Source organism: Hypanus sabinus, chromosome 22 (assembly GCF_030144855.1).
Source record: "Hypanus sabinus isolate sHypSab1 chromosome 22, sHypSab1.hap1, whole genome shotgun sequence".
NCBI lineage: Eukaryota > Metazoa > Chordata > Chondrichthyes > Myliobatiformes > Dasyatidae > Hypanus > Hypanus sabinus.
Window position 1 is genome coordinate 29,736,067 of NC_082727.1, and position 27,984 is coordinate 29,764,050.

At 42.6% G+C, this 27,984-nt stretch overlaps 1 protein-coding gene and 1 long non-coding RNA gene across 2 annotated transcripts in view; both read left to right on the forward strand.

The window, feature by feature from the left end:
* The window catches only part of ccdc6b (coiled-coil domain containing 6b), a 149,037-nt gene that overhangs the window by 115,459 nt on the left and 5,594 nt on the right, over positions 1–27,984 (forward strand). The gene's annotated exons all lie outside the window — the stretch shown is intronic.
* Positions 1,010–24,709, forward strand: LOC132379482 (uncharacterized). The gene is made up of 3 exons (XR_009507437.1): positions 1,010–1,713; positions 2,809–2,891; positions 23,159–24,709. It is a non-coding gene; the product is annotated as an uncharacterized LOC132379482 (long non-coding RNA).

Genomic DNA, 27,984 nt, shown 5'->3' on the forward strand with positions numbered 1-27,984 from the left:
TTTTCTGTATATATGTCATTGATGGCAGGTCGGCTAGTGATGTGAAGAATAATTTGAAGGCTTATTGTACACTTTTTTAGAAAACTAGCATCCAAGTAACAGAATTCAGACAAAGCTGTCTTATTCAGATGTTTGAAGACAAAATATTTTAGGGTTGCATCCTTGAGTTTTCCCATTAAATGAAACTATTAGCGCTCAAGGCAGGGAGGGGGACATATGAGCCTTCTGTAATGTGGAACAAGGGTTCGTTAATCATTGTTCCAGTGGTGTGATTGTGTCGTACAGCACTGTAGGGTGCTCCTTGGTTTAAAGTGTGTCAAGGTTTGAATAAATACAAAGATCCTATTGACTGTAAACAAGTGTTGGCCTTGAAGAGTTGGACTCATCCCACAGCAAGAGCCAAAAGATTTAAGGTATAACTTGGAAACCAGCAATAGGAACACAATATATGAATTTAAAAAATTGAACTCTCGGGAATGAGAGGCTGAATGTAGAAGGAAGGTTGATGAACATTGCAGCAGGGAATGGCGATAGAACACAGAACACTACAGCACAATGCAGGCCTTTTGGCTCATGATATTGTACTGACCCCATAATCTCATCCTTCCCTATTTCATGGCTGTCCATTCTCCTATCATCCATGTGTCTGTCTAAGTGCTTTTTTAATGCTCTTAATGTATCTGCCTCGACCACCAACTCTGGCAGGGTGTTCCACCACCTACCACTTGAGTAAAAACCTTACCTCTGATATCGCCCCCCCATACTTTCCTCCAATCACTTTAAAAATTATGCCCACCCCTCCCCATATTAGCAATTTTGCCCTTACGTAGAAGTCTCTATCTACTGGATCTACCTGTATGACCCTGTGAACTCAATGATCACAATGAGGTCTGTTGACATTTTTTAAAATCAGCAGCTGCTTTAAGTGCTCCAGTGGCTGCTCTCATGTACATACTGAATGCTTCAAAACGGCTTTTGGGTAACAGATTTTTATATTTAATAGAAAGTGTTCTGTTGCAACAAGTCACAAGATTGGAAAGATTAATCTGTAGATTAAATTTAAACATATGTAAGAAATTTGGGCTGTCAATTGGATGCAAGCAATAGCCATCCATTTTATATCAGTGGATTTTCTTTTCTGAAGAAGCAGATGGAACTGGATGGAAATGACACTTGGATAGTGGGATAGTTGGATAGTGAGAGAGAGAGACACACACACACACTTCGGCAGCACCTGGGTTTCGGCCTGAAAAGTCAACTATGCTTTTTTCCATAGATGCTGCCTGGCCTGCTAAGTTCCTCCAGCATTTTGTGTGTGTTGCTCAGCACGACCACGATAGTTGGAAGTGGGAGGATTTGTGGTAGATGAAAAGCCTTTCAATAATATTCAAGTTTGCCAGAGGTTCAGTGTTTAACCTTGACTGGCAGAACCTAACCAAATAGATCCAATAAAACTGTTTTCTTTTCGCAGTGTTTGTCAAGTCAATGTATTACGCAGAAAGATACAAAGGCGCATTCAATGTAATCAATTGAGGAATGTGGGATTCAGCAGCCTTGTGGACTATTGTAGATAAAAGTTAGAACAAACTCAGAGCCTCTTGCCTAGGCAGGCAATGAAACGAGTAGTTTTGTTTCAAGACTGTTAATTTTACCGTGTTACAATCAATCTGGAGTGATGACACTTGAGGCTCTTCCCTGATCAGCCTGCTTTTGGTGAGTGTGGAGAATTGCTTTCTAGTAATACCTGTGTGTGGTGTCCTGTCAAACATCTGTCTCTGCCTCGGGACTTAATTCGCAGATTGTGGACATGAAGGCAAGTAAAATGCTCCAAAAGGTATTGTTGTCAACGACAAAGGCAGTTCAAGGTGTGGTTTTGGGTTTGACTGAGAAATCACTGGAGGGGCACCAAGGGGCTGGCAGTTTGCCCAACTGGAAATTGGCCCTGGGCCATTTTCTGTTTCGGCTTTTAGTCAGAATGTTACCCAACCCTGTTCCTCCATTTCAATCTGATGGCTGAAGCATAGAGCAAAGAGGGCCGACTACTAAGTAGCCACATTGTTCCATTTAAAAGGAAACTGGGTAAAACAGCATTTAGTGGTTGATTTCCATACTAGATAGTTGAAAGGGGCTAGATTGGGTGGATGTGGAGAGGATATTTCCCATGGTGGGGGTATCCACAGCCTCAAAATTGAGAGACAACCCTTCAGAACGGAGGTACAGAGGAATTTTTTTAGCCAGAGAGTAGTAAATCTGTAGAATGCTCTGCCACAGACTGTGGTGGAGGCCAAGTCCGTGCATATATTTAAGGTGAAGGTTGATCATTTCCTGAAGGGTCAGGACATCCAATGATATGGTGAGGATTGAGCAGGAACCGGGATCAGCCATGATGGACTGTCAGAGCAGACTTGATGGGCTGAATGGACTAATTCTGCTCCTATGTATAATGGTCTAAGTAGCTAATCCAGTGATATGTGCCCTGAATCCAAAGAGAGATGGGGGATAGTTTGCATTTGGGTGAGGGAGGAGTTGCATGCAGAGACTGAAGTTGCAAAAACTGATGTTGGGGATGAGGTCAGCAGAGCATCTGCATCGGAGATACAACAGTATAACCTGTTTAACATTGAACCTGCCCTTTCCCTCTCCCACTCCACATTTGTTCTATTTTGTATCAAGTCTTGGAATATTGGATGTTTGGTGCCTTTTCAGTGTTTTATGCAAAATTGTACCGTTCATAGTACAGTATTTGGATATTTTGAGCTTGTGAAGACTGCAAAATCATTCTGTAAGGTGTTTGCTTTTGAATTTCAGATATTCAGTAAGATTCCCACTCCAAGTACTGATACCCATTTGAGTTCATCCCAGAATGTTTCTGACAAGGCTTCCGTTTTCTGGTAAGTTTCGGTGCTCTGTGAATTCTTGGGAGCTGCAAACGTGCTGACTGTCTCTGTTGTCACTTCTGGATCAATTACCACTTGGTCTGTACACGGTTGGTTACTGTGCTGCCTTCCATGCAACGTGAGCGTTCCTCAGTCGTCTATAAACATAACAGAGAAAATGAATTAACTGACGTGTCAGCGATGTTGGCTGCTCTACACCCGCCCACCTTCCTTCCAACAACCTGAAAGGCTTTGTCTAAACACAAGAAAATCTTGTTATTGCAGGATTTCCAAGAATGCTTGGAGAAACAAAATGTAAAGTCACAGGGTCATGGCAGTTCAGGAAATGTATTAAATTAGGCCACTATGAAGTTATTCAAAAAATGATGAAATCACTAAATTCATAAAGTGCCCTGGGATAATAGGCATCTATCAGGCCTTTGAGGCCTTGTACAAGAGGCAGCACTCCCAAAGGGATTCCTTAAATGCCAGCCGGGCATATTGTGTTAAAAGTCTGTGGAATTGGATTTGGCAGGAGCAAAGTGATGCAATATGGTGCTGCCTTCTAATGGAATCAGAGAGGAAGAGCTGGATAACAACACTGTGTACCTCGCTGCACTCTTGGCTTGGCATCTGGAAACACAGGAGAGAGCAAATGTGTGCGCTTGCAATCTCCCACTCTGCCCCTGGACTTAGCATGGGGACTAGGAGTGTTCTATTGTAGGGGAACGCAATTGGGAAAAATGTACATAATTCACAACCACCGATGTTGAGTTGGGGTTTCGCTTCAAAAGGCTGGTTTGTCGTGATGACGTTGTTAGGTAAAGATTTTTAGCGCACTTTTGTGTTCAGGTTTTGGAGTTCAATATGATGTATTACTGGTTTCATTAAACCCAAAATGCCTCCCTTTGTTTTATCTGGAAAAATCTGCACTATGATGAAAAAGGATCTAGTGTCGGTGAAAAGATCCCTGATGAAGATGGCAGAGTTTGTCATCGAAACATTGGTTCAAATCGATACCTGTACCCTGCTGAAAGCCGAGAAGAGTTTATTCATTCTTCACTGTGATGTGTCAGGTGATGGCTGCTGCACTGATGGTAATTCCATTAGTATGATTGCCTACCTTTGCTAAACAGAAGTTTGTTGTGCTTACTAATTTCTATAACTGAAAATACACTTCAACTAAATTTAATTTTATTTTATTTTGCTTGTTTCACTATTTTCTGGATGATTCAAAACTAGGAATGGCTTTGACAGCACAAGCAGTCAGAAGGCCATCAGAACTGTCAATGGACTGGGTCTTCGCTTTCACCTAACTACTTAAGGCCTGCTCTGCACCCTGGAAGGGATGTGGCAGAAATGCCAGGAGGACACCAGATAAATGTGTGGCTGGAGAAACTGAGGTGGACAGCTGGTGGGAGAATGCAAGCATGTCCAATAAGATCCAATTTAATGTAACCTATTACTCCAACCTTCACTCTTTCCTTAACAATTTATTCCACTGGAGTTTGCTAAATTACTCTGGTACGATTGACCAAAGTGGGAAACTTAACAATAGATTACTGTTTCATCAAGCTTTTTGCAAGTGTAACAATTTCATCATGAGGTTGGGCAACATTTGGCAAGCTTTTCAATCAAATCTGGTCCATTTTGTAACATGTTAACATATTAACTATATTACGTTCAAAAATAAGCCAGACTGGCACTTGGGTCTTTGTACCCATTATTCACAGGTCGTAGGAGCATTCATGATAGGAATGGTGACAGGTCCAGCTGTAATGTTTGTAAATTTTTATGGATACTTGCATAATGCATCCTGCATCGAAGGTAATTTAATGACAATTATTCTCACCAAGGTCCATTCACCTCTCAACTTCATGCTGCTGAATTTGAATCAGGCAAAACCACAGGAGAGAGAATTACTTTTAATTGCTTTTGTTATGGCTATTTTGTCCACTAACTGAACTTGCCTGCAGCATATACAGTTGACAATATTATCCTTGTGCTCAAATCCCTCCAAGGGCTTGTTCCTTAGTATCTCTGACCTTCTCCAAACTACTGAGTTCATATGACTGCTTTCATCCAACCCAAAACTGTTCTTCCTTCACCTGCCTAAGTAATAAGTCCTCTCTGCAGCTTTAGAATCTTCCACTGCACAACAGATACCTAAGTAATTGCAAATTTTGAATTTACTCTTAGAGATGCAGTGTGGAAATAGCCTTCCTGGCCCAACAAGACATACCACCCAGCAACTTAACTATTTAGTCAGAGGGCAATTTACAATGACCAATTAACCTACTGACCGGTGTACATCCTTAGATTGTGGGAGGAGGCCGGAACACCCAGTGAAAGCCCACACGCTCACGGAAAGGGCACACAAATGTCTTACAGACAACGTCGGAATTAAACTCCAAACTCCGCCACGAGCAGTAGTAGTGTTGCGCTAACCACTGCACTACCGTTGCGCTCTTTGCTTTTCAGTCAGGCACAGGGTTGGGGGTGGAGGAGCAAAGAAACAAGGTCAAGTTAAACTTCCTGTTTGTTGGTTGTTTTCATTGATCAGCTGAAGGTGTTGACACCAATGTTGGTTGTGATTGAGGAATAGAAATGGGGTAGTCACCAGCAAAGGACTGAGGGAATAGTGGACAAGTCACAAACAAGAGACAATCTGCAGTTGCTGGAAATCTGAGCAACACACACAAAATGCTGGAGGAACTCAGCAGTCGAAACCTCGACCGTACTTTTTTTCCACTGCTGCTGCCTGGCCTGCTGAGTTCCTCCAGCATTTTGTGTGTGTTGGTTGAATAGTGGACAAGAACTAGATCTGGGGATACAGAGGATAGTATTGATGACTGTAATGCTGTTAAAAGTTTCAGGGATGTGGATAAAAGAAAGGCCACGGATGGAATTAAATCGTTCATATGTTTAATTGGACCGATTTGACTGGGGGTTGGTGACGGGCTGTTTGGACAAGGAGACAAGGATGATGTGGAACAATTGTCAGGAAAAATTAAGGAATTGAGAGGAAGTGTTGATTGCCAATTGGGCATGTATCAGAAAGGCAGCAAAATGTTCAAGGACACCAAAAAATCTGCAGAAGCTAGAGATTATTGAAGCAGAGAACGTTGTAAAAACTCAGGTCATGGAGCATCTGTGAGAAGTATTTTGGGTCAAAGATCCTTCATCAGAACTGGTAAATAGAGGATAAATAAATGTTTTTGAGGTTGCAGAGCAGGAAGAAATTGATAAGAGAAAGGTGTTTGCAGTGGGGATAAGTCCAGGATTTTTGTGGGGATACAGTGGTTCATAGGTTGTTAGAGGCAATTAGGGAGTGATAAAACAAACAAGAGCATGCAAAATGTTGTGGAATGCTGAGCAATTGGACATACATAACAGGATAGTAGTTATTCCTGACCTTGTCATGACTGCCACCAAGCTGGTCTTGAATGTGATCCATGTAGACTTGTCTCCAAGTAAGTCAAATGGAGTTCTTGTTTTATGCAGCCTTCAAATAATGCAGATTACCAAAATGACTTTGGTCTAGAAACATATGTAGCTCTGAATAAGATTAAAGTATATGAACTGGAATGGCACATTGCAGCTACTAAAACACTGATGACACTGCGCTTAAAATATTATGAACAGCTTTGATCACAAAATTACAGGAAGGATGTGTTAGCATTAGAAAGAGTAAGGAAGAGATTCACTGAGATGTGGCCTGGAATAAAAATGTTTGACCTAGGAAAGATTGGATAGGCAGAGATTTATTCTTATTAGAATGTAGAGGAGCCTGTGGAGTGACCTTATAGAGTTTTGTCAAAGTCTGAGCAGCATGGATAGAATAGATGGTCTTTTTCTTGTTGTGGAGGAATCTAAAACTAAAGATGTCAGCTGACAATGAGAGGGGAGAAATTTAAAATGAAATCTGACGGGTGAGTTTTTCCACTCAGAGGGTGGAGGGTATATAGAATGAGCTGCCAGAAGAAGTGGTGGAAGTGGATGCAATCACAGCAGCTATGAGGCATTTGGACAAGCTCATGGAGAGGAATGGGTGTGATGTGGGCTCATGGAATTAGAGCAGGTAGGCATCACAGTTGGTGTAGATGAAGGAGGTTGAAGGGCCTGATTCTTAACTGCACAACTGTATTATTCAGCAGGAACCTGGAAGTGACATTGTTAATTGTTTGGATGACTCAGAAGGAGGAAGATGCCCTTTAATTCTTTGAATTTGTTCTACCATTTATTGAGCTTCTGGCTGATCAGTTACCAAACTCCTACATTTCTTTGACTATTGTTAGCTAACAAGTATGTAAAAGTTAATAATTAATTGAGTCATCAATTATCATGCTGAGGTTTTAGCAAACTTCTATCACATTTTGCAATTAGAAGGGTTTTCTTAACTTCTATGGCCACCCCTAATTTATGTTGGTGCCCTGAGTCCGAGACACTTGAACCAGATGATTATAGTTTTCTTCTATTTACCCTTGCAATTGTATTTTTTAAAATATTTGAAAATTTCAATCAATTCACACTTGGGTAATCCTTGTGAACGGAACCATGCTTGTGTGATTCTTCCACATTTATAGCGAATCACCCATACCTACGTTATGGAAGAATATATTTATATTGTAGGAAATATTTCAAATAAAGCTATCAGAGGTTGATTTGAAAGATCTAGATTAATACTCAAATCTGAGTCCTACATTGTTCATTTTCAGATCACAGGCTGTGTGCTGCTGAGCAATACATAGTGTTTCCTTGTGCCCAATACAATGTCAATAATTTCTGTTATTATTTCTAATGTAGGCTTGAATTAATTACTGCCCATCATGCCACTGGCGATTAGGCAGCAATGAAGGTCCTCTACCTCTGGCGGTGTTTGGTGCTTCCTTCATCGTGTCAGTAGCTCGTTTGCACAACTACCATGCAAGTTCCATGTGGAGACTCAGGAATAGAGTTGCACTCAGATGTAGAAGGATTCTTCATTACTGTTTTGTCACAGTTTTGGTTTACCATTCAGGGTTGTTGGCCCTGAACTGAACCCCCGGATCTGGAGGACTTAAGGGCCACTCAGTCTGACCTCTACCCTTTGACCTGTTTGGTGGGGTGATCCTACCAAGAACCAAAGCAAAAAACCCGGACTCCAGCTAACATTCTGTAGCTCTCCAAGTCATAGAAGCACATAAGCCTCCAAACCCAACGGCATGGTCCTCATGGAGGAATGCAGGTTAGAGTTGACTCCTATTCTGTCTCATCTGCTGGTCCTTCTCAGAATTTGATTTGTGTGACTTTAGAGGACAGACTTATTGGCCACTTGTGCTGGGTTCCATCTTTGTTTCATAATTCGGTCCATGCTTGCCACTGACTGCCCTGTCAAACACCAGAGTAGTACTTTAGCATTATTGTTTTAGAGTTTGCTTATTTTGACTTGTGCATTAATTAATTACCTAGTAATAAGGCAATTTCTGTGCGTTCCTTGGTCTTTGCCTAGTGTTTGGGTCTTTCACTCCACGAAGCCCTGTGCTTAACAGATATTGTGGAGCTCAGACTGGGGAACCCTTACTGCGTTGCAACCTCTCTAGATTTTCTGGAGATGACTTGTCGCATAATAGTTCCTTCAGGATCACTTATTCTGCATCCAAGTTGCAAACTGTTGTAATTCTCAAATTATTTCCTTCAATTTAAAATTAACTTATGAGCCTTTTTTTTTTGCACTGTGGCCATTCACTCTTCAGATTGCTGCTTGCCCAATAAAAACCTCATTAGTCCATCAGTTCATCTAGGGCTTTGCATCTATTTATTTTTCATATTTCTAATAAATGTGAACTTAAAGTTGTAGCCTGCGTCTATAAAATTTTGTTTCTGGTTGTGTTCAGTAGTTTTAGATGATATCTGGGGAGACTCCATCATCTTTTTTCTTCTTTCTGCAGGTCGTAAGCAAGCTGTGTATGTTAATTTTCTATAGTTAGTAAAGGTATACAGCTTATTTACCTCTCAACTGTTTAGCAGTCGACTGTTTATTTTTCTCCATAGGTGCTGCCTGACTGTCTGAGTTCCTCCAACATCTTGTGTGTGTTGCTCTGGATTACCAGCATCTGTGGAAACTCTTTGTGTTTATGGTTGAGCTCTCAACTTGCATTTCTCAGGGCCTACATGGTCACCAAGTTTCTCTTTGCATCATTTCTGAGTTGAATCAAACTGCATGCAGGAAGAGTCACCACCTTCAAATGAAATGCCATTCCAGGTTAACCTACACAGTCTTATTACTGGCTGTAGTTGTTTCACTTTTTCAGTCACTGTTGAGTTAGAACATTGAAAAGTACAGCATAGGGCCGGGTCCTTCAGCTCACTATGTTGTGCCGTACTAATTCAGTTAGTAACCAAATGTCTAACTAAACTAATCCTTTCTGCCTGCAGAATGTTCATATCCCTCCTTTCTCTGCACATTCATGTGCCTAAGACAGTGCAAGTGTGTCCAGTCTCTCCCTGTTGCCCAGTCCTCTGATTCAGGCAACTCTCTGGCAAGCCTGTTCTGCACCCTCTCCAGAATAGCCATATCCTTCCGAGTGAGCAGAATTGAATGTAGTACCCCAGGTGAGACCTAACTAGAGCTTTATGTCGAAGGAGGACCTAAGCTTCATCAATACTGTGGAGTTTGACCTGGGAAAGTGTGAATTGATTCTTTTTTGAAGGCAGAATATGGGGTTAATGGCAGGACTCCTGGCAGTGTGGATGAATAGGGGTGCCTCTGTATCCATCTCCAGACATCTCTCAAAGCTAGTTGATAAGGTACGAACAAAGGAAAACTCAATAGAACATTACAGCACAGTACAGGCCCTTCAGCCCACAATGTTATACTGTCCTTTTATCTTACTGGAATATTAATTTACCATTTGATAGGGTTGTTAAGGTAAATTGGCCTTCATTAGTCAGATTAATGAGGTAATGTTCCAGCTCTCTTAAACCCTAATTAGACCACACTTTGAATATTGTGTTTAGTTCGCGTTGTCTCATTATAGGAAGCTTTAGAGAGAGTACAGAGATTTACCAGGATGCTGCCTGGATTAAGGAGCATGTCTTATAAGGATAGACTGAGCAAGCTAGGGCTTTCCTCCCTGGAGCAAAGGAGGATGAGAGGTATCATCTTCCCCAGGGTAAAAGTAGATACTATGAGGAACCATAATTTTAAAGTGATTGGAGGAAAGTATAGGGAGGATATCAGAGGTGAGTTTTCTTTTCACAGTAATGAGTGCCTTGTTAGGGGTGCTGATAGAGGCAGATACATTAGGGGTATTCACAAAGCTCTGAGGTAGGTGGATGGATGATAGGAAAATGGAAGGCTATGTGGGAGGGAATAGTCAAATTGAACTTCCAGTAGGTTAAAAGGACAGTATAACATTGTGGGCTGAAGGGCCTGCACTGTGCTGTAATGTTCTATTGAGTTTTTCTCTGTTACAACTCAACTTTGTCAGTATCACATTTACTTATTTATATATCTTAAAATGCAAATTGTCCATCTTGTGTTTCTTTGACAAAAGGCAAGCACTGTTTCTTTACTGGAATGCATTTCAAAGTAAAATCATAATCCTGAAGCTGTCATAAACTTGGCAGACTTGCTGGAGCCTTACTTAGCTTTTTTTCCTTGCAGAATCACTCCAGGGATTACTGATTACTTGGTGGCACAAGCTTAGTTCCATGGTGATCCATGTGGAACTTCTCACATCCCTTAAAGGTTCATTTGTTATCAATTCCAAAATTCTTCTCCTGATAGCCATGAAACCAAGAAAGAAAGGCAGCACTATCATCAATGCCCCAAAGCCCTCCTCCCTGCACAAAAAACAAACTTGTAGAAATAATAACTAACTTTCTGTGTTGGCATGTTCTGTTTCTGTTTGAATGAGTGTTTTAGCTGCAAATGCTTTTAGTTTGCTACCTTGTACTAAGTCTCACAGGCCTTTTCTGATGGTGTCTACATTGAGGAAAAAAATCTTTTATTTTTGATATTTGGGAAGTTTGTCTCAACATGCATTGCCTCTTTAAATTTATTAAAGATCATTTCATGAGATTATGATCACTGATTTGTAGCATCTTATCTCATTAGTTCATTAGGCTTGCCATATGTTCAGACATGTGAGGAATGAAATAATTCAGTTGTTTGATTAGCCCTAGAAAAAACTTCAGCTCTTTCTTACCTTCTGGTGCTTTTGCTTCTCAATCAGAATTAGGTTTATTATCCTTGACATATGTTGTGAAATTTATTATTTTGCAGAAGCTGTCATTTTGTTTTCTCGGTTTGGCTTAATTTTGCCTACTGTGTTTCTCTTGTCTCAGAACTGGCATTCTTTCTCCCGTAGAGTAATTTGTCAGCCTGTAGTGTGAGTTGACCTCTTCCAGCTTTATGGAGATTATTATTTGATTTCTCAACCACTCTGAAGCTCTGGATAATATCTTGCTCCTTTGCTTCCTTGTCTACTTTCTGTTGAAATGTGCCAGTTGGTAGATGTTCAGATTTGCATCGTGTTAAATGTTGTGAGCTTCATATTTCTCTAACAGTTTTTGCTGGAACAATGTGGCCTCTGCCAGTGCTTCTGTAATTTCTTCTGAAGTTAAAGTTATATGGTGGTCCTTGACCATCCATTTGACTTCTCTTTCATCAGAATCAGTAAGTTTAGTGACCTTGGCCACTATCCATCATTTCTCCTCTGTCTCTGGGATTTCTTTTTCAATTTTTCTCCTAAGCTGATTGGCTCTGTACATAGGGTGAGGGGGTGGATGACTAGCATAAATTACCAGAGAGCAATATTCAACCATTTCATCAAAACATTCTAGATCAAGGATTCCCAATCTCAGGTCCTGGGACCCCTTGGTTAATAGTAATAAAAAGGTTTGGAACCTCTGTTCTAGATACATTTGGACTAGACCAGATTTCCAGCATCAGCAGTTTGACAGTTTGATCCTATTTGGATTAGATTTGTGTTGTTCGAGTGCATTTCATTATTGGCATGGTGCTTTCAATTCTCAGTGGTAACTTCTATCAGCAGCAGCTCTTCACAACTTCTGAGATCCAAGATGGTAGAACCTTCCATTTCAGTGTTTTAGAACTTGCAGTTAATATTCCTTTTTTTGCTTAACTATGACGATGGGACTGGGTAGAAGATTAGGCTGGTAAAGTTGTACAGGCTGAAGGGCCTGTGTCTGTGCTTTAATACTATATATGGCTCTATATATATGGCCGTCGATCTCGGCTGCCCCAGCGACCCAGGGCACATTGAAAACCCAGACTCCAGCGTCATCACCACGTGTTCCAATGGCCATAGATTCGCCCCGGCCGTCGATCTCGGCTGCCCCAGCGACCCAGGGCACATTGAAAACCCAGACTCCAGCATCATCACTGCGTGTTCCAACGGCCATGGACAACCTTAAAGCGATTACGCAACCACCGACTGCGACTCCAGCCTTGAACTCCACGCCGGGTCTTCACGTGCTGTGATTGTGACTCCCGTCTCCCCTTCCCCCACCACCACTCTGCAATCCCCTCCCCCTCAGATCCCATCGTCAGCTCCTGGGCCCTCAGAGGCTCCATCTTCCTCTCACCCCAACCCTCCCCTACCCTCCCCTCTCCACTGACACCACCAGCCTCCCTCCCCCCTCTGATCCCATCTCTCATCCGTGCCGGGTCTTTACCATTCCCTCTGACCTTCACCTCTCTGAGGCAGAGCGCTCTGTCCTCATTAAGGGCCTCAGCTTTGTCCCCCTTTGCCCACACCTCAGTGAGTTCCGCATACACCATGACGCTGAACTCTTCTTCTGCCGGCTCCGTCTCCGAGCTTACTTCTTTGACAAGGACTCTCCTACCCCCACCGATGACCCCTTCTCCCATCTTCAACCCTCCTCCTCTTCATGGACACCCCGCTCTGGTCTTCTGCCTGCTCTGGATCTCTTCATTGCTAATTGCCGACGGGACATCAACCGTCTCGACTTCACCACACCCTGTTCCAATTCCAACCTCACTCCTTCTGAACACTTTGCTCTCCGCTCCCTCTGCACCAATCCCAACCTCACTATAAAACCCGCTGATAAGGGGGGAGCTGTTGTTGTCTGGTGTACTGACCTCTACCTGGCCGAGGCACAGCGACAACTCTCTGATACCTCCTCTTACTTACCCCTTGGTCATGACCCCACCAAAGGAGCACCAGGGCATTATCTCCTATACCGTCACAAACTTTATCAGCTCTGGGGATCTCCCATCCACTGCCACCAACCTCATAGCTCTCACACCCCGCACTTCCCGTTTCTACCTCCTACCCAAGATCCACAAACCTGCCTGTCCAGGTAGACCTATTGTCTCAGCTTACTCCTGCCCCACTGAACTCATTTCTGCATACCTTGACACTGTCTTATCCCCCCTTGTTCAATCTCTTCCCACCTATGTCCGTGACACTTCTCATGCTTTAAATTTTTTCAATGATTTTAAGTTCCCTGGCCCCCACTGTCTTATTTTCACCATGGATGTCCAGTCCCTATATACCTCCATCCCCCACCAAGATGGTCTCGAAGCTCTTTGCTTTTTTTTGGATTCCAGACCTAACCAATTCCCCTCTACCACCACTCTCCTCTGTCTAGCAGAATTAGTTCTTACTCTCAATAATTTCTTCTTTGGCTCCTCCCATTTCCTCCAAACCAAGAGTGTAGCCATGGGCACCCATATGGGTCCCAGTTATGCCTGTCTTTTTGTTAGCTTTGTGGAACAGTCCATGTTCCAAGTCTATACCAGTATCCATCCCCCTCTTTTCCTTCGCTGCATCGACGACTGCATTGGCGCTGCTTCTTGCACGCATGCTGAGCTCATCGACTTCATTAACTTTGCCTCTAACTTTCACCCTGCCCTCAAATTTACCTGGTCCATTTCTGTCACCTCCCTCCCTCCCTTTTCTTGATCTTTCTGTCTCCATCTCTTGAGCCTGCCTATCTACTGATATCTACTATAAGCATACAGACTCTCACAGCTACCTGGACTATTCCTCTTCCCACCCGGTCTCTTGCAAAAAGGCTATTCCCTTCTCACAATTCCTCCGTCTCTGCTGCATCTGCTCTCAGGATGAGGCTTTTCTTTCCAAGACGAAAGAGATGTCTTCCTTTTTTAAACAAAGGGGCTTCCCTTCATCCACCATCAACTCTGCTCTCAAACGCATCTGTCCCATTTCCCTCACATCTGCCCTCACCCCATCTGCCTGCCACCCCACTCAGGATAGGGTTCCCATTGTCCTCACCTACCACCCCACCAGCCTGCAGGTCCAACATATAATTCTCTGTAACTTCCGCCACCTCCAACGGGATCCCACTACCAAGCACATCTTTCCCTCCCCCCCCTTCTGCTTTCCGCAGGGATTGCTCCCTACGCGATTCCCTTGTCCATTCATCCCCCCAATCCCTTCCCACCGATCTCCCTCCTGGCACTTATCCTTGTAAGTGGAACAAGTGCTACACCTGCCCTTACACTTCCTCCTCACCACCATTCAGGGCCCCAGACAGTCCTTCCAGGTGAGGTGACACTTCACCTGTGAGTCGGCTGGTGTGGTATACTGTGTCCGGTGCTCCCAGTGTGGCCTTTTATATATTGGGGAGACCCGACGCAGACTAGGAGACCGTTTCACTGAACACCTATGCTCGGAATGCCAGGAAAAGTTGGATCTCCCAGTGGCCACACATTTTAATTCCACATCCCATTCCCATTCTGATATGTTTATCCATGGCATCCTCTATTGTCAAAATGAATCCAAACTCAGGTTGGAAGAACAACTCCTTATATACCAGCTGCGTAGCCTCCAACCTGATGGCATGAACATTGACTTCTCTAACTTCCATTAATGCCCCTCCTCCCCTTCTTACCCCATCCCTGACATATTTAGTTGTTTGTTTTTGTTCTCTCTCTCTGCCCATCACTCTGCCTGTTCTCCATCTCCCTCTGGTGCTTCCCCCCCTCCTTTCTTTCTCCTGAGGCCTCCCGTCCCATGATCCTTTCCCTTTTCCAGCTCTGTATCCCTTTTGCTAATCACCTTTCCAGCTCTTAGCTTCATCCCACCCCCTCCGGTCTTCTCCTATCATTTCGCATTTCCCCCTCCCCCCACTACTTTCAAATCCCTTACTATCTTTCCTTTCGGTTAGTCCTGACGAAGGGTTTCGGCCCGATACGTCGACAGCACTTCTCCCTATAGATGCTGCCTCGCCTGCTGTGTTCCACCAGCATTTTGTGTGTGTTATGGCTCTATAACTTGGTTTGTTTCCAAGTTATTGTAATTTTACCACCTCATTATGCTTTTGGGATGTATCTGCTTTAATCAAGGTAGTCCTTTCAGAATTCATCTTTCAGGTTTAGAGGGAAGACCTTTTTTGCATAACCGGAGTAGTTAGATGCTATCTTATTCCTTTTGTCCTGTTTTAGCATGCAGCAATTGGATTGTATCTTCTGTAATCTGGATTTTAGTGAACGACTCTGATGCTCTGTAGTGGTGTCTAGATCCCTAATGCACCCAGCAGGGCTTACGCTCCTATGATTGAAAACTAAAATATGGGTGTCGATCTGGAAGCTCAGAAAACTAAAAAATGCATATCATTAATTATATTGATATTGGATTTTCCAGCAAAATATATACTTGCAGTGTCTGCAACATTGGTTGTGACTGATGGTGTCTATTTTAATGCTGTCACCCCTTTAAGGACTGTATCACGTGGTTGGCTTGTTGTTTGCTGGCTGCAATGCTTGTGGAAAAGATCCATAAATAGCTCATGGAGAACCCTTAAATTAACCACACACACTTTGTTTAAGGTCACCATGCCTCATGTCCAAGCCTGTACATCTTACAATGACTTTGTTAGAGGTTGAGATCCCACTCTGTCCACATACTTTGCAATACTGGAAACTGTAAACAGTGGTGCTGTCAACATATCAGTTGTCAAATCCCTTATCAGAACAAGTAAACAGGGGCAGGTTATTGGCAGTGCCAAGTGTTCACGGTCTGTGGAAATAATTGCTTGGAGAGGTTGAAGCATGTAGATTAGAAGGAGATCTTTCTGGCTTCTCTATAAATGTGTAGGTGATTAGAAACATAACACTGTTGTGGCTTTCTGAAGTAGCCCAGCATATAAAGTGGGTACAATAGTTTTGTTTAAAGGGACCGCATAAATTCATAGCAAAATGCTTTTCTTTGCATGTTGTTGATACCTATGTTACTTTAACAAGGAAGGTAATGTAAAATATTTTCACTTCATTTTAAGAGCTAGTTATTATAGGGTTACAGAGCAATATTGCATGGATGCAGGCTCTTTGGACCAATCAGTCCGTGCGGACCACATTGTCCACTCAGCTAGTTCCAATTTCCTGCATTTGGCTCATATTCCTCCAAACCTCATTCCTCCATATACCTATCAGAGAGCTTCTTAAATGACTGTTGCCATTATTGTGCCTGTCCTAGCCACTTCCTCTGGCAACTCACCACACTCTACATGGAAAAAAATCGTCCTTTAGATAAAGATTACCTTTATTTGTCACATCATCAAAACGTTCAGAGAAATACATCATTTTCATCAAATCAAATCAGCAAGGATTGTGCTGGGTAAGAGTCACTAAGCTTCTGCTGCCAATATATCATGGCCACATCTCAATAACTCAAACCACATGCCTTTGAAACGTGAAGGAAACAGGAGCACCCAGAGGAAAGCCACCTGGTTACATGGGGAACATGCAAACCTCTTACAGACAGTTGCAGGAATTGAAAGCTGATTGGCAATTGCCGGCACTGTAATAGCATTTTGCTAACTGCTACGCTGCCGGGGCACCTTTGAGTCTTACCCGCCACCCCTCACTCTCAACCTGTACCCCCTTGTTTTGGGCTCTCCTGCAATACGGAAAGGACCCTGCTCTCCACCTTGTCTATGCCTCTCATAAGCAGTTCTATAAGGCCACTCTTTATTCTCTTGTGTTCCAGTGAATAAAGGTGTACCCTTGACTGCCGTTCCCTCTCTCCCCATAGCTCAGGCCCTCTCATCCTGGTAACATCCTTACAAATCTATTCTGCACTCTTTGCAGTTTAATCATGCCTTTCCTACAGAAGAGTGACCAAAACAGCATATACTGTAGTACTCAAAGTGTGACCTCATCAACAAACTATTTTTTGTCAAAATAAACCACTTTCCTGTTTCTTTTTGTAATACTTAATTATTTAACATGTATTTACTTTCATTTGGTTTGTTTCTATTATGTATTGCATTGTACTGCTGCCACTAAACTAACAAATTTCTCAACATATGTCGGTGATATTAAACCTGATTCTAATTCTGAATTACAAGAACAAGCTGCACAATGCTTTTTTTTTGTTCTTAGGAGGGGTGATTGATAAGGTTGTGGCCTAATGTAGAAGGAATCAATTTTAGAAAACCTCGCACATTTATTTTTCAACATAGTCCCCTCCTACATTTACACACTTAGTCCAGCGGTCGTGGAGCATATGGATCTTGGACCTCCAGAAAGTGTCCATGGCAGGAGTGATTAATAAGTTTGTGGCCTAAGGTAGAAGGAGATGAGTTATACAGCTCTCATTACATGCACATGCAGTTCAACTCTGAGTGATTATGCAGAAAATTTGAAGTTAATAACTTATCCCACCCATCTCCTGTGGTTCAAGATGTAGGCCACCCTGCTAATCTCTAAGGGGGATCTACTCTCTCCATAGCTACTCGTTCTACTCTTAATGCAGCTCTAGAACCTCTTGGGATTTTTCTTAATTTTACCTTATTCCCTGGAGCGTAGGAGACTGAGGGGTGATTTGATAGAGGTGTATAAAATTATAATGGGTATAGATAGAGTGAATGCAAGCAGGCTTTTTCCACTGAGGCCAGGGGAGAAAAAAAACCAGAGGTCATGGGTTAAGGGTGAAGGGGGAGAAATTTAAAGGGGACATTAGGGGGGCTTCTTCACGCAGAGAGTGGTGGGAGAGTGGAATGACCTGCCAGATGAAGTGGTGAATGCAGGCTCACTTTTGACATTTAAGAAAAACTTGGACAGGTGTATCGATGAGAAGGGTTTGGAGGGATATGGCCCAGGTTCAGGTCAGTGGGACTAGGCAGAAAAATGGTTCAAGCCAAGAAGGGCCAAAAGGCCTGTCTCTCTGCTGTTATGTTCTATGGTTAATTTGCATGTTTGATATCGTTATAGGCAAGTTTAACACTTTTAAGATATAAATAATTGTTCTGTCTAACTGTTTCAATACAAAAACAGTGGAAAGAGCATTTGCGGTACAATTTGTAAGGAAACTTGCAGAGCCCTTACTTTCTGCTCTGTGTGACTGTGACACAGGGCTGCTGCTGGGACACCAATGTGAGGTTAGGACCTGCCCAACTGCAAAAGGTTAAGTGTGACCATGTGTCTACCGCAGGCACAAGATAAACGTAACATGTTCAATTATTTTAGCAGCTGAAAGCATCTCAGTGCTTTTCTCCTTCACTGAGATACTGAAGTAGAGCTGATATTTTTATCTAAACTAAACAAAGGTGCTATATAAGTGTGGTTCAATGACACAAAGGGGCATTCCTATGTCATGTGACTCATACCACAGATGAAAGCACTTTTCTGTAGCCACAGGCACTCTGTGAAATATCTCATCCTAAACAGTGATGCAATATTATATACAATGAGTACTTGGTCACATGGTGCAGTTCTCAGAAAAGTGTCAACATGATATTGCATAAATAACACCTGTTACGTTCCTTAAATCACAGGCCACATCACATTGACAGCTGACTGGCAGTTTCATTGAAAAGAAGATGTGGTCTCCCTTTCCATCCCTGGTCTCCTCATTGAGCCCAGGGGTAATTCCATACTTATTGAGCTGAGGGACTGGATGCATTTGGTATCTGGCCCCTCAGCTTTACATCAGCTCTCGCTGTCTTTCTGGACTTGATGAATTTCTGCTTTCCCTGTTCCATGAAAAGTGTCTGCAAATTCACCTGTGAGCCGTGGCAGCAAATGTTAAAGTGATCTTCAGGAATTTGTTATGATATTCGTTTCAGTCTCATCTGCTATACTAACAGCTTTGAAATACTGTATTACAAAGGCATTTGCATAGTGGTTCTCTTGACTGCTTGAAATCACCGAGGATGAGAAGTGACGCTGAGGAGGCTTCTGTTCACTCCTGTTGTACATTGATAGCAAATGACCATCTCAAGATTGATAGATTGCTTCAAGAGCATATTACAGGTTGCTCCTCAGTCAAGTTGAAATGTCATTAGTTACCTTACACTGATGTCAAGGCATGAATACTTCTTTTAGATCTTCCTTCCTCCTTTGGAGCTGTATTAATTTGGCATCAGGTGTTTGGTGTTCAATAGGTTATGCGAATCTAGCCTTCCCTTTATCACTGCATGCTTTATCTCCCCACTCCATGGGCTTTTAATGCCATCTTCATTGTGGCAACATTGGTTGTAACAAATTTTCAATCCACAAAGTACATTCTTTTTCAGCCACTTATACAGCCATTGGCAATATTTTCAACCCCTGTTCACTGTTTTTCTATTCATGCCCTTTGCCTTCCATTCCAGAAGACCATTCCTTTGTGCAGGAAGGCCATGGAGACCTTCCAGACCTCCTGTCTGGAGGTTGCTGAGTAGGTCTCGCAAAAGGCGCAAGTAGTCTACAATAGCCTGCCCTTTGAACATGCTAGGCCCAGGCAAATCCTTGTGCCATACTAGTCTGTTGAGATGAGTCAATGGTATCCTTCCTTGATTCTGGAGCATGGATGACCACCTGAATGCAGCAGGAAACTGAGATGCGGCAGAGATCAACAAAAGCTACCTACAATGTTCTGAAAGCTGAGGAGGACTGGGACCCTGCATGCATTGAAATTACAGTACATGTGGGACTATTTCAGTTTGCAGAAGGTTAATGTGTAAGACCATATCTGAGTTTGTAGAATGTCAAGGTTGAGTTGAATGGATTTGCACAAATGCATGTAGGCAATGGAAAACTTGCAGCATCATCACAGGTGCACATCATTCACATTAAAATTGTGAAATAACAGCTTAAGTTATAAAGGAACAATATAAAACAAAGAAGAAATAGATTTGGGGTGCATAATGGTTAGTGTAAAGCTATTATTGGTAGCAACCCAGGTTCAAATTCAACACTGTGTATAAGAAGTTTGTAAGTTCTCTCCGTAACCCTGTGGGTTTTCTTTGAGTGCTCCAATTTCCTCCCACATTCTGAAGCTGTACAGGTTAGTAGATTAATTGGTCACATGGGTGTAATTGGGCAGCATGGGCTCTTTGGGCTGCAAGGGCCTGTATCTCTAAATGAAATCTCAGTTATGGGTACCAATCTCAACAAGGACAAAGAGTGCAGTTTGTCTCTATGTAACATAGCTTCAAGGCATCTGAATTAGTAAAAACTAGTCATTGAAAATCTTACTTTGGAAGAATTTTGTGTGTTGAGCTATTGTCCATTTGAAGAACAAGTGGAAGGTGTTCACTTCATCAAATGTATATTCATCATTAGACATACAGCACAGTAATCAAAGCGGAGGTGTTAAACTTACAAAGAGCCACAAGTAATACCCTCGAACACCAAAAAGTACTTTTGCTCAGACTTTAGATGAACCTTTTTTTTCCAGAATGCAGGCTGATATTTAGACCACATAATGCATCAGAACTGCAGAAGTTCAGCTGAAAACTGGTATTTCCAAACTGTCAACTCCTTGACAATGATGATGGCTGGATGTAAGATTCTTGAAATGCATGATTCTTTCCGGAGCTAACTGTTATTACTTTAAGGTTAGCAAGATGCCTTTAATTACTACTGTATGTTTAATAATTAATGGTTTGGATGTAACCAGATATTTTATTAAAGCTTCTGGTATCATGAAGTTTAAAACTGCAAATAATACAGATAACTATTTTCATGATGCGAGCAACTGTTTTTGAAGAGTAGTTTCTATTTATGATGAGATCATTCTAACAACCTATTTATACACAACTATTGTCAACCAGTAGTGCAGCAACGTGTTCATTATTCAGTGAGTGAAAGATGAATATTGGCCAGCATGCTGGGGAATAGTCTCCAGCTGCTCTTCCGAGTAGCACTAAGAGATGCATTGAATCCAGGAATTGAAATTAATAGCCTCTCAGCTTAATGCTTCACCTCAAAGGTTTCTAATAGCGTAGGAGTCCTTTAACATGGAAAGTGATTCGGTCTGGATTTTGCTCGTCACTGGAATGGGACATGTAACAATAATAAGGAAAACCAGTCCATGGTCCAGAATCTGATTAGACCCATTCACCTCCCTCCATCTCCCCTGTACAATTTCAGCTGATCTGTTTCACATGTCCATCAGTCCCCCTTTCATCCTTATTTTTATCGTTAACTACTAAGGGATAATTCACAGCATCTAATTAATCTACCAACAGGTCATTGGAACATAAAAGTAAATTAGTTTTATTAGTTAAATTAGAAATAAATTTCAGTAAAAGGGCAAAGCCTGATTAGCATCACAAGGTTTAATCAGGATGTGACAGGAGTAAATATGACAGTTGGGGGCTTGTGGGAGCCTATACTGTAATCCTAACAAGTGAGCGTTAATGTTCATTTTAATTCTTCATAGTCTTTCTAATTGACCTTGCCATATTCAATCATGCTATTGAACCACATACTGTTGAACAGTGATGTGATCTCTGATTAAAGCTCCAGCTTTGTTAATGTATTTCACGGCCCACTGCACTTACTCTGGAAAGTCCCACATGCACACAAAGTTATCCACTTCGGGACCTAATTCAGTATGGATTCCCAAATCAAGCTGGGTCATTAACCAGGCTCTTTCCTCCTGCTCAGAATTCTTACTGGGGAAAAGGGAAGTTTCCAGGATTCCTGAGAAATCTTCCTGTAAACTTGTGAAGGTTTAAAAAAGAATACAGGTCAGATGAGTTTTGCAAATACAATTGCCTTATGATTAGGAGCAAGTAAACAAAATATTTAATGCTCTTCTATTAAAGTCCAAATGTCTTCTGCCTTCCAAATATCGACATTGAATATTCTTGATGACTTGTATACTCTGGTTTCTGGGATGGAAACTTCCAAAAACATACGACCCTTGGAGAATGGTATTTCTCCATGCCCTAGGCTGGTTGTAGATTTGCCCCAAGAATGGAAACAACCTCTCAGCTTCTGTCCGTGAAATCCCCAGTGTATTTTACATTTAAATAAGAGTGCCACTCCTAGTTTGAGGGTTAGAATCCTCACAGCAAGGTCAGGGCCGATATGTACCCAGAATCACATTCCTAAGCCAAAGAGAAATAAAACTGAGAGTTTTAGTCTATATGTATATTTTATGCAGAATCTTTCTAACAAAAAAAGATTATCTTCAACAGATTCAGCAAGATATTATTCTGTATTCATAACATTGGTAAAAATATAATTTCACTGTAGTGTGCTTGGGTATTTATTAATGATATGAAATTAAGCCACCTTGGTTATAGGATTTGTAATTTGAAATGTCCACAAGTGAATTGAATTAAGTCTTGAGTGTTCCACAATATTTAGATCTAATAGCGATTTTAAAAATGATGGTACTGGCCTAAGGGCATTTTTTGAACTGAGCTTATGAGAGAATTTATAACATTTCTTGGCATTGAATATTATTTTCCAAGATCTTCAATGAATAGGGAGAAAGTCATGAATTTCCAAGATGTTTGCTAGTAGAAGGCCTGACAAGCAACAAGACTTTAACAATAATGTACAGGCTGAGTGATAAGCAATATTATACCCAAAATGTGGCTGCCACTGCCCAAACTAACAAGGAAAGATCTGATCACCTATCGTTCACATTGAACAGTACGGTCCAACTTCAAAGATTTCAAAGTACATTTATTATCAAAGAATGTATAAATTATGCAACCTTGAGATTTGTTCGCTTACAGGCAGCCACAAGAAACCCGAAAGAACCCAGTTTAAAAAAAATAATAAAATAACGGCCAACACCCGATACACAGAGAAAGGGGGGCGAAAACACATCATGCAAACAATAGAAATGAGCAACAACATTCCAGACCAAGATGAGTTCTTGGATCCAAACCCTGGAGTAGGCCCAAGCCTTGGTATCAGTCCATCATATTAGCAGGCTTGGAGAACAGCCCCCAGGGGCAGCATTCATAGCCTTGGCACCATAGAGAGAGAGGTGAACATTGTGGGAGACTGAGTGAAAGTAGCTTTCAGCTCTGACCCCGATGCCCTGTCTTTCCAGGATATCGTTTAAGTTGCCCAAATAACGTGGAACTCGGGCACCGCTGCGGTGAAAGGCTCCGGGCCTAGAACATGCCACCCAGCGACTCGCTCCTGGCCAAGATTTCACCACCAGCCCGAAGCCGCTGCTCTTGATTTCTCCAAATTGGCTCGGTGCCCAGGCCAGTTACAAGGGCATCGAAACTCCTCTGCCTCAACCTCCCCTCCTCAAATGGCTCACTCCATCTGCGTCGATTCTGCAACGTAGCAGCGTGGTCCATCCCTCGAATTTCTTTTGCTCGCCTCTTCATTGTTTATGGTGATAATTTACCACAATCTACTTCAGGAAAGTGTTATTCATAAAGTTTTTTTTAGCAGAACTCCTTGCCTTTTAAACTACCAGTAAGCTGTTGTGTGTGCTCGGTCGTGCCGTCTTAAACTGGAAGTTAAACTGGAATTTTGCAACATGATCCTTGACATGATCATTAACCAGAAACATTAACCTGAATCAACCATGTCTACAAGATCAGGCCAGAGGCTGTGATTGATTCCCAAACTTGCTAAACTGTTTCGATTGTTAACAAAGTCTATCAGGAGCATTATGGAATGCTCCCTGGTTTTGTGCAGGACCAACAACAATCGAGAAATTTGACTCCATCCTGGACAAATTTGCGTAGTTGTTTGTCGCCCCTGCCCCCATCCTTAATGTCAAAGTTGAATCTCTTCTCTCGTGCTTAAGTACATGCAAGCGCAGGTGCATTATCTCCCTTCAGAAATAAGGTACCATGGTAACAATTGTGCTGTCAGCAAAATGCACTGCAATTATTCAGCTCATCTATTCTAACAACTGCTCCCAACCTCATGACCCCAATCATGCATCATCACCATGCATCTGCAGGTTTTCCTCCAAGTTATACAATCCTGTTTATGAACCTAATGCAAATCCTTCATAGCCTTTGGGTCTAATCACTGGAGTTCCAGTTATCTTCAGCACAGGGTGCAAATGTTCAAAAGATACTTCACCACCATCTCTAAGAGATGGACATCAAAGGGTTCAAAGGTACATTTAATGTCAGAGAAATGTATACTATATATATCCTGAAATGCTTTTTCTTCGCAACCATCCAGAAAACAGAGGAGTGCCCCCAAAGAATGAACGACAGTTAAATGTTAGAACCCCAAAATCCCCCCCCACCAGCTCCCCTCCCTCCCACGTTACGCGCAACAATCCCACCTCCTCCTCCCACTGGCAACAAAAAGCATCAGCACCCGCCTCCAAGCACTCAAGCGTGAGCAAGGAAACAGACTTGCAGTACTCCAAAGACTGCTTGTTCACCCGGTATTCGACATACCTCAGGCACGCTCTCTCCCTAATAAGACAGAAAGAGGTGTCTCCGTTTCACATAGGGCATGTGGCTAACCTTGACAACATCACTCCCCATCGTAAATGAATAATAATTATATTAACAGAAGATATTCTGCAGGTGCTGGACATCCAGAACAATACATACGAAACACTGGAGAAGTGAATGAACGGTCGACATTTCAGGCTGAGACTTTTCTGCAGGGTTGGATAGGAAGTGGAAAGATACCAGAATAAAAAGGAGTGGGAGCTGGGGGGAAGGAGGACTGGCTTAGAAGGTGATGAGTGAAGCCAAGTGCGTGGGAAAGGAAAAGGGCTGGAGAAGGAATCTGACAGAGGAGGGTGGACCATGAGGAAAAGGGAAGGAGGAGGAGCACCTATGGGAAGTGGTAGGCAGGTATAGAGAGAGGGAGAGATTCGCTAAAGTAGTCCCACAATTTATGTTGGGTCTCACTGATGTAGAGGATGCCACATTGGGATAACCAGATACAATAGATGACCCCAACAGTTTCACAGTAGCCTTAACAAGTACAATTTCTCTTGTCCTCATCTACCACCTCACGAGCCACCACATCAATAGATCATTCTCCTCAATTTCCATCATCTTCAACAGCATCCTACTGCTAAACAAACAATATCTTTACCTCACCTCACTCTCCACTTTCTGCAGGAATCACTCCTCTGTGATGCCCTGGTCCACTCATCCCTCTCAACTCATCTCCTACCTGCCAATTTCAAAAATGCTACAATGGCCATTCACTTCACCTTCATTCAGGGCCCCAAACAGTCCTTCCAGGTGAGGCACAACTTCACCTGTGAATCTGTTGGGGTCATCTATTGTATCTGGTGCTCTTGATGTGGCCTCCTCTATATTGCTATGACTCGACGTAATTTCGGGATTCGCTTTGTTGAGCACCTCTGCTCCATCTGCCAAAAGCAGAATTTCCTAGTGACCAAGCATTTTAATTCTTCTCCCCATTCCCACTCTGACATGTTGGTCTATGGCCTCCGCTTTTGCCTCAATGAGGCCATTCTCAGGATAGAGGAGCAACAACTCAGATTTCATCTGGGTAGCCTCCAACCTGATGGCATGAACATCGATCTCTCCTACTGGTAATTTTGTTTTCCTTACCCCCAACCTTCCTCTTCTATTTCCCACTCTGACCTCTTCTCACCTGTCTATCACCTCCCCTTCTTCCCTTTCTCCCATTGTCCACCTCTCCTATCAGATGCTTCCTTTCCAGCCCTTCCCCTTCCCCACCCATCTGGCTTACACTATCACTTTCCAGCTAGTCCTCTTTCCCCTTCCCCCACCTTTTTATTCTAGCATCTTCCCACTTCCTTTCCAGTCCTGAAGAAGGCTCTTGGCCTGAAATGTTGACTGTTTATTCACTTCCATAGATGCTATCTGACCTGCTGAGTTCCTCCAACATTTGTGTGTTACTCATTATTTCTTTAACTGAACAAAACAGTTCTCCACATTTCTGTTTATATATGGTGAAAATAAATGTCATGGCATGGTATTTAGTACAAAGTACTCCCCTCCCTTAGGCCATACTTTCTTCTGACCTATGTATTAATGAATTAATTGCCATTTTATTTCTTGCACCTTTGTGTTTTAAAAAGGAAATTGCTGCTTGATGTCAGTTACCAGCTCTGTGGAACTGATTAACCCAGCGCTGACGATTAGTTTGACATTTAGTCAAAGATGTGCACTGGCAGCTGATTTTATAAATCGCTCTCAGACTGCTGCCTTCAGATAATTTATTGTTTACTTTTACTGCTTTTTTAAAATTGCCATTGAATAATCACTTGAATAAAAAACTTTTATATTTTATCAACAACGCTTTGTAAAAAAATGTGTCCAATTTTAAGAGTAGTAATTGTATTTGTGAAACGTATATGTATTGGAGTATATATATTGAGGTAGATGCTGTGGTAGATGTGGTCATATTGTGATGTCATGATAGATGTGGTAGTTTTCCTAGACCAGGGAATCATTGCCAAGAATTGCTGACATATTAATTGTAACTCATCATATTGTTTCTGACTTGAACATCAAAAGGATTAACCTTTCACAAACTTATTACCGTCCTCTGCTGATCATCTTCCTCCTCCCTCTCCACTCCCCCTCCCCCCATCCATGCTCAATCACAGTCTTCCTCTTTGGATGCAAGCATAAATGTTCTCTCTGAAGTTGGAAAATTATAATTACTTTCTTTCTGAGTCATCAAAGTTGTGATTTTGATGTTGTATAAGACTATACTAGATTCCTAAATTAACAGGGCAGACTTGACCGGGTTAATGCTGGGAGGAGATAGTGGAGTGAGTTGGAGACAGTTCCTTGTGGACTTTATGTGCCAGTTTTGAAAAGCAAGTGGGGCCTGTTGGCGCGTCTGTGGAGTGGGAGATTGCTTGGGTTAATAGTAACTTAGCAAGGGCCAATGTATAGAAGTGAGGTGTAAACGGAGTGATCGGGCCAGTTAGAGAGGTCAAGCTTTGGCTTCACAGGTTTGGGTGAGAACAGGCACAGACTAGAACTTCAGTTTGAGAAGTTAGAGAAATAACAAGTGTAGGCAGGATGGTAATACAGGCAGTAGAATGCTCCTCCTGTGAGATGTGGGATTTCAGGGTACCTAATAGTCCCCCTGATGAGTACACCTGCAGGAAGTACATCCAACTTCAGCTCCTGACTGACAAGGTCAGGGAGCTGGAGCTAAAAGCACTTGGGAACATCTAGGAGGCTTAAAACTTCACAGATGAGAATTTTACTGAAGTGGTCACACCCAGAGTGCAGGCTTCAGATAGTAGATGGGTGACCACCAGGAAAAGTAGGGGAGCGTAAGCAGACAGTGCAGGATTCCCCTGTAGCCATTCCCCTGGGCAATTATAACGCTCTGGGTACTGCTGGGGAATATGCCCTATCTGGGCACAGCAGTAGCAGGGCAGGCCAGTGGCACAGAGGCTGGCTCCACGGCTCAGCAGAAAAGGGTAAAGTCAGGTAGATACTCAATAGTTCAGGGGATGGACAGGAGATTCTGTGGCTGTGAAAGAGGGAGGGTGAGCAGCCAGAGGTCTTGAGGCACATTGGCACCAATGACGTGGGTAGAAAGGAGGAAGAAGTCCTGAGCAGTGAGCATAGGGAGTTAGGGAGGAGGTCGCAGAGCAGGATGTCCAAGGTAGTGATCTCTGGATTACTCCCAGTACCACAGGGCAGGAATGGGATAATAGTACAGATGAATGAATGGCTGAGGAAATGATGCAGTGGTCAGGGTTTCAGATTTCTGGGTCATTGGAATGTCTTCCAGGGGAGGTGCGATGTGTACAACAAGGATGGGTTACACATCAACGAGGAGGAGGACCAATATCCTTGCAGTCAGGTTTACTAGAACTGTCATGGAGGGGCGCGGAGTGACAGGACTGAGGATGGAGCTGTTGGTTTACAAGTCGATGCGGTGTGTCGTGAGACTGAGAGGAAGGACAGG